The sequence below is a fragment of the Falco cherrug genome, chromosome 12, assembly GCF_023634085.1.
Source record: "Falco cherrug isolate bFalChe1 chromosome 12, bFalChe1.pri, whole genome shotgun sequence".
Lineage (NCBI taxonomy): Eukaryota > Metazoa > Chordata > Aves > Falconiformes > Falconidae > Falco > Falco cherrug.
Genome location: NC_073708.1, coordinates 7,534,784 through 7,542,566, shown reverse-complemented (window position 1 = coordinate 7,542,566; position 7,783 = coordinate 7,534,784).

The following is a 7,783-nucleotide window of genomic DNA, read 5'->3' as shown; positions in this document are numbered from 1 at the left end:
GTCTGCTTAGGTGGTGACAGAAATTTTAGAGGAGACCCTGCTACATCTGCCCCAGACAAATAACCCAGATTTCTTCTTAGCTGTCCTGCTTCATCAGATCTGGGGCGCTGAGACCCAACCTTGGAGACTCCCCAGTGGGAAGAGGAGAAAAAAAGAAGGAACCACATCTCTCTTGCAGCAGCAGTGACCTGTTTCCCTGGCAGGAGGAGGAACCTGCTCCCCAGGTGGGTATTTGTTTGCCCTGTCTGTGGTCAGGGCTGCTACTGCCCTCCAGGCTCTGGGCACCATGGTGCCTGGGGTCTCCGACGTGCCTTGTAGCAGAGCAGCGGGTCTGCCTACCCGGGGCTCTGTGCTGTGGTGGGAGTGGGAAAGGTTTCATGGTCTGTGGAGAGTGTGGGGCAGGGGTTTTGGTGGCTTCTCCTGCACTGCACATCTCTTCTGTGCTTGCCTAAGCGGGAGGGGGGGCTGCAGGATTAAACCCTGCCAACCTTCTGTCGCTAAGAAGCCCTGAGCTTCCTCATTCTGGCCACTGATGAAACACCATCGCGTTCTGCCGAGCGTCGTGTCCCCTTCTGCTGCCGTGGCTGCAGCCCCTGCTGTTCTCACCGGTGTGGGCAGGTTAAAAAACACCTACCGGTGTGCAGCACCCCCGGAGCCAGCCCCGCGCGGGGCGGGGGGTACCTGGGGTGGGACAGACACCCGCACCCCGCCGCGTCCCCAGGAGCGGGGCCACCTCACGAGGTGGCGCTGTCAGACCAGGAATGTGAAGCTGTCCCCAGCAGCCACAGGGCGCTGCAGCTCAGCAACGGCTGGGTGACGCCACAGCCGCTATTAGTACGGGGACCATTTCGAATTTATTGTGGGGCTGGTGACCCCAGGGTGACAGTCCTGGGCTGGCTCCGGCTCATGCCACCACCCTGAGCGAGTGAGTTCGTTTCTTTGTGTATCGCTGTGCTGCCCTGGGCGCGGGAGGATAGCTGGTGCTGTACCAAGCCGGGAGGGACACGACAGAGCTTTAGGTTAAGCATGTTAGAGATCACACCTGAACTGTCCTGTGCACACACGTGTGCCCTAGGGAGGTGACATCCCACCCTGCTGCAAGGCACTGGGCCACCATTGTTGAATCTGTTGGGTCCAACAGCAGCGGGTGGTGTACATGTCCTCATGGCGCACGTGGGATGCAAGTCCTCACGGTGACAACGAAGGGATGTTGTCAGTCCTTCAGGTGATGCTTTGCTTTCTGGGAGGTGGGGGTGAGGACTGGCTGGTGCCTGGCTGCGGAGGGCTTGGCGGTGCTGCAGCCCTGCTGCGGGGACAGGGCTGAGCGCAGCCCCTTGGGAATGCATGCTCCCCTTCCTTCGGTCACAGCCCGGGCACATTGGCTGGTCACTATGCCAAAAACCCAAACTGACATGGGGAAGGGGCAGCCGTGAGCCACAAAACATCTGCTTGTTGTAGTGGTGCCAGGCAGAGCTGCAGGAAGGAGTTATGGTAGACCCTGGGGAGGAGTAGCTCCGATCACAAATTCATCAGGATTTATGCCCCTAAGCCCCAAGAGATGAGAGGAGGGGTTAGGGATGAGCTGGTATAGTGGCTGTCTCACACATGAAAAACTCAAAAAGTCCTCAGAGAAAGGTTGCAATTGTCAAAAAAAATATAAAAAAAAAAGAATTTTCAGTTGACAACTGAGCAGATGCCCGGTGAGAGCCTCAGAGGTTGCCGTAGCCCTGCTGGTGCCCGTCAGGCTCCGGGCTGACCTTGGCAGGACTTTGCCGGTTTCTGCCAGGGAAGGGCCAAGGTTGTGAACAGGAACAGGCTGACACAGTTACTGTGGGAGTGCACAGGGCCATTTCCATGGAGCTTCTCCCCAACAGGAGACCCCCAGGAGGTCTGGCAGGATGGAGCTCCACTCAGCGGGGCCGCAGCTCCCCGGGCTTTGCTCGGTGCATGCATGGACTCATCTCCTCTGTTCATCTTGCTGCAACAGCTCCTTGAAAAAGGAGTTCATGTGAGCTGTGTGGCTACTAAGGAAAAAAAAAAAAACAAACCAAAACCCACAACTTAAAAAAATAGAGGTTTAAAAAAACAGGTGGAAACGTGAGCACAGCCCAGATTTAGAAGAGGGCTTGGAGAGGAGCACAGAGTGGCTGGACTCTTTGTACAAAGATAAGGGCAGGGCTGCAACACCAAACACGTCAGAAGGGCTTTCCTCCCCCTCTGTTCGAGCCCAAATTACCCATGTCCTCTGGCCCCTGCTCCTGGGGTGGCCGTGGGGATGGGGCTGGCCTTCTTACCCAATATAAGCTGGCACAGCTTGCCGTGGTGGCGAAGTCCAAGGCTGCCCGACGGTGGGGTCAGCCCCTCTGCCTGCGGCTGCTGGGCGCTCACAGCCTCCCCAGGCAGCCCAACCTGCCCCTTGCCATGCCATGGGGGGGGCGTGGGGTGTGGGGGTGTCCCCTCCTCCCACCTGCAGTCGGTACCCACCCACCCATGACAACCCTGAACACCCTGGCATTACTTTTGATCTCAGGTGATGGTGTACAGCCCCTGCAAGCTGGGAAGCTCGAGCATGAGGGAGCAGTGCTGGTACTTTGCTGCACAAGCCTGCTCTCCCTCTAGCGTAACTGTCACACACCCAGAGTGAGCTTCTGGGGGAAGATCTGGGGTTTTTTTCTGTCCGATACAGCCTCAGCCTGTTCTCATATAAACAGTTCAGGACACGTCAAAGACTGTCAGCCATGGGTATGATCCTTTGGGACCCACAGCACCTTAAAACTGGAGTTGTCTGAGGTCTCAGGTATGGCAGTTCAGCTTGAAATATTAATTCCTTTCTTGAACATATTAGGATCATTTTTTTTATACCTGAGTGTCATGCTCGATCTCCTGGGTTTGTAAAACTTGTTTGCTCAGCCAGGACATTTCTGGTATATCCTTATGTTAATTAGAAGTATTTTTGAGCCTATTGCCATCTGTCTTGTAGTTTCTTTGTTTGGGACTGACCGTGAAGGCTGGGCTCTGACCTGTTACACCTGACAGCCCCTGCAGCAGGCTCTGTTTGCTTGCCTCTTCTCCAGCTAAAACAAAATCACTTGTGTAACCTTGTACAAGTGTCCGGGTCTGTTGGCTTCACCAGTCCAGCTTAAGCACGTGTTGTGGCAGAATGGGGATCTAATTCAGCCATAAGAGACAACAGCACTTTGGAGTTACCTTTTATAAGTTCCAATGTTGGGCCTGGATCCCACCATTTAATCCACTTGGGCAGCGCTTTGAGGATTTCTGCACTCTCACTTACGGAGCTGTGAAGTGTTTTAGGCTGAAATTAATCTGCCAGCCACAGCGAACGCGGCCCTGACCTAGCTGGGAGTGCGTTTAGCAGCATGAACAGTGCTAATAAAAAAAAAAAAAAGACAAAAAAACCCCAAAAAACAACAAAACCAACCCTGCCAATGCACACTGTGACCAATTTCCAACTGCAGGGAAAGGCATGTGCTGAGCGCTCCCTGGGATATTCTCCACCCTTGTACAGAGCAAAGCGAGCCAAGCAATTTCTAGGTCTCAAATCCCGTCTGCCCCTGATGTTCTCATCTTCCAGCTTCCCCTGGCTGCTTTTGAAGGCAAGCACATGTTTCTCAGCAGCAGCCTGTGCTCGCTGAAGACACTCAGCCCCTGCGCCAGGTCTGCACACGCGCAGGGCAGAGCGGGTGACAGGTAGGTGCTGCCTGCCCGAGTCGCTGCCACACCTGCCTTCAGCTGGCACCAGCGATGCCCCTTCTGCCAAGAGCCCTCCCCGGGGGGAGCTGGCTGCTGGGGGACCAAAGTGGGCATGGGGCATGGCGACTGGCATGAAGGTGGCTGAGAAAGGGGTGAAGAGGGTGGTCCAGGCAAGTGGGGCTTTTGCACAAGGCTTTCCTGGCTGCTGTGGGCCAAGACCCCTCTTCCCCCAAATGCACGTGGGTGCCCATTGTAACTGAGCTGCATGAGGAGGGAGCTTTTTGCCATTTGCATGTGCCTCTGCATGTTCACTAATTTGCTTTCCTAAATTGCCCTTCTGTGCAGCCCAGGTAATCTGCTGTGCCGTCGAAAGCCCTCTGGTCACCAGCCCTTGGCTACCCTTGACCCTGGCAGCATCTTCAAAGGGAGCATGGGCCTGCTGCGGAGCGTGCAATGTTTGCTCACTTATCGGGCGAGCAGCTACCGCCTCCCTGCCTTGGGGGGTTTCATCAGCCTTCCACAGCCATCCAGGAGAGACCAGCCTGCCACTGCTGCTTGCACAAGGTCAGTCCCCCCCAGTGCAGATGTTTTCCCCGCCCCGTGGCCAGCTCCCTGTCCTCAGTCGGTTACTGCTGTCCCATTCTTACCTGTGCGGCTTGGTATTTAAGCGCTTGCTCGTCTTACTAAGGCATTAGGTTTATTTTTTCCAACCCTCAGTAATCACGGGTAACAGGGGCTGCATCTTCAGTTCCTCCAGCCCCATGAGCTACTCCGGAGCCCAGGTCCCAGTGGCGGTGGACATGCTGTGGTGGGTCCAAGCCGAGGCCGCTGTGGCCGGTGGTAGGCAGAGATGGAGGTGATGCAGCACCAGGACATCCAGCCTATGTCTGGACTTTGGGTGAAACACACTTTGGGTGCATTTCAGTTCCTTACATGGGACCTCGCAGCCCAAAGCACTTTCCTGGATGGGTCTGAAAATGGTATTTCTGAATTTGCAAGTGTCTTAATTGTTGGGCATGGGGAGAGGAGAGATGCTGAAGATGTCCCTGCCCATTGCAGGGCAGGGGTTGGACTAGATGACCGTTCAAGGTCCCTTCCAACCCAAATTACTTTACAATTCTATCTATGCTCGTCCCTCCTCCCTCCCAGCTGTGTCGTTGATAGAGGCTGGGGCATTCTGGGTGCATCAGGTCTCCTCCCAGGATCTAACTGGTCATAACAAAATGGACCGTTCCTCCTCCCTGGATGTGCAACATCTGTTTTTAAAAAAGAAATAATTACTTTCTACTTCAGAATGTATTTTTGAGTGCTGGTGAAAGGCAAATGGGTACCGGGGCTTAGCGGACCAGATCTGCAGTCTGTTGGGTTGAAAGCCAGGGGGTGACCCGTCTGCCTGTAGACCAGCCAGTCTGCCGTCATGGGCCACCCATGCAGATGGCCCCAGGGTTTTGGGAAAGAGTCCCAGCACTCAGCACTGCCAGCGGCCGCCTGCCTCAGGGCCTGAGCCATGGGGAAGTTTCACATCATGCCTTTTTAACTCTTTAATTGCCCTTCCCTTTTTCTTTTTTCCCCTATGGGGGGAATTTCCACATTTCCAGGCATTCCTGAATTTACAAGGCTGCACTTAGAGGCAGTCCCTGCAGCCAGGCAGGGGTGCAACGTCCCTGTGCCCACAGCAAACTGCCCAGGGCAGCTGGGGGACACAGGTGGGCAGGGAGAGGTGACAGCAGCCCCAGCAAGGCACAGCAGAGAGGGAAGCCATGAACCCTCACTGCTTGGCTCCTGGCTGGGGCCGGAAAAAGAGATGGCAGGGTGGTATCAGGCTGGGCACACATGCCCACTCTGGGATGCCTGACCATCCCAGACCTCTCCTGGAGAGACCAGGGACCTTGCTGTGTCCCTGCTGGGTTGGCATTGCTGCCTCGGAGGCAGAAGGCTGCAAAGTCCAGCCCAGACTGACCCTCCCAGCTCACCAGATGCTTTCCAACTCTGACAGTTCTCGCAGGATACAAACCGGGCCGGAGGGAAGTGCCGGGGCAGGCGAATAAAGGTGTTCCCACGAATTAATAGGAGGAAGAAAGAAAAACATGTGCCAGTTGGGATCTCGCCCCTGGAGCGAGGCATTGTCTCCAGCGGGCTGGCTGCGCATTTAGAGCGGGGCCCTTTGAAGGCTGATTTAAATCCACTCCTGGGACGTGTCACCTGTTGGCATCGTGCCTTCCCCAGCTCCCCGATGAGTTTTTTGTCTCGCTGAACGCCGGCGACAATACGGGTCACTGGAGCACGCAGCTGGGCGAAGGCACAGGCTGAGCCATGTTTCCCAAAAAAACCCCGGCGGCCTGCAACGGGAGGAGGGGAAGGGGAAGGCAGGCAGTAAACACGCTGTGGTGAGCCCTGCGAGGGGACGCTCCCCCCCCCGCCCCTGCCGCCGGCTTCCCTGGCTGTGCGGCTGCAGCACCCGGTGCTTCTCTGCTGGCTCGTAAACATGTTGTGCAGGGTGAGGGCACAGGCAATGGGACTGCCGCCAAACCGGCCCCGGTGCAGGGAGCGACATCCCCCCGGCCCAGGCTGGGGGTCTCCCCCGGCAGGGGTTTGCTGGCCGGCACGTATTTATTGGATGCGGAGATGTTTACATTGCAAGCTGCCTTTGCTCCCTGCTTCCCTTCGGGGTTGTTTGGAGCTCAGCAGGTGAAAAGATGAGCTGCCCAACCCCACGGCTGGGTCGGCCTGAGGGTCACCCTACGCCGCGGGGTCTCCCATCTGTGAACACCCTGGGCTTGTCTGCAGCCAGCTCTGGTGGCCAAAGTTTCTGGGAAATTTACGGGTAGCAAGCACATTTCCAAGAGTTTGGAGCTATCAGAGCTGTCAGTGTCTTGATTAAACAAACCCTCTCACAAACCTAGCTGGGCACGGCTTTATGGTGCCCGTGGCTTGGCAGCTCCCCTTTATGGGAGCTATTTTGGGTCTCTCCTGGCCTGACTGGGTCTCTGCACCAGCTCCTGCCTCCTTTGCTTCAGCTGAGCTGTTCGATTCAGGTGACCACAGCTGAACTCGGTCTGAATATGAAATCCTGAGCTAATTTCTATGGGTAAAACACAGCATTTGTTTCTGCGTTGAAACCTTTGCTCTACAGGTAGGGTGCAGGAGCTGGGGTACCGGGGAAGGCAGGTTCTGCTACAAGGCTTTGGTGGCTCTGCCTTGCCCAAGCCATGTGAGGAGGTGAAAGGCACCTGAATTTCACCTCTGCTCTGGACAGCCTCAGGGGATTTTACAGCCGCTGCAAGGCAATGGTAAAGAATGAGCTGGCTTGTCCCCAGAGGGAGGGTGGGGACGGAGATCTTGAGATGGGCAATAAATAAAGGTGAGGCCTTAGCCAACACTTCACCTCCTCCTGGCTGAGGATCCAGCTCTCCCTGCCCACTGTTCCCCCAGGCTCTGGCTGCAAAGAGGCCGTGTCTTCAGCAGGGTGGCCGTGATGGTGGAGAGGGTCCAGCTTCTGGAAGGACAGCAGTTTTGGCAGGGGGCAGCCCAGGATCCTGTTGCCCCGAGGCAGGCATGTGGGTGGCATGTGCTTGGCCTGATACTGGTGTGTGCTTGGCGTGGTACCTGCATGTGTGTGCAGGCATGTCCACATGGGTGGCAGCCACAGAGGGCTGAACAGGAGCAGGGATGTGACAAGCAAGCGAGCTGCCGGGGTGGAAAAATACCAGGCAGTGCTTGCAGTTAGCTGGGTGCCCCTTGCCACCTGGGTGCCCCTGGAGTGGGTGCTCCCGCACCCACGGTGGGGCTGGGGAATTTCCCCTCCGTCGTGTGACAGTGACCGATCCTGTACCTCGGAGCAAGAGTCTCGGCTGCAAATCCAGGTGCTGGAGCTTGTTACCTGCTCCGAGGCACAAAGCGGGGCACTGAGCAGGCACTGCCCGTTCCCTGCACGCCCCCAACCCCCCCACAAACGTTTGCACCAAGGCAGAGCCGGGGGCCGGGGGGGGTGGGGGTGGTGGCTCCCGTTCCTCCCCCCCCTCCCCGCTGCCCTGTTTACCCAGGGCGGCTGATTTCCCTCCCTGCGAGTTAT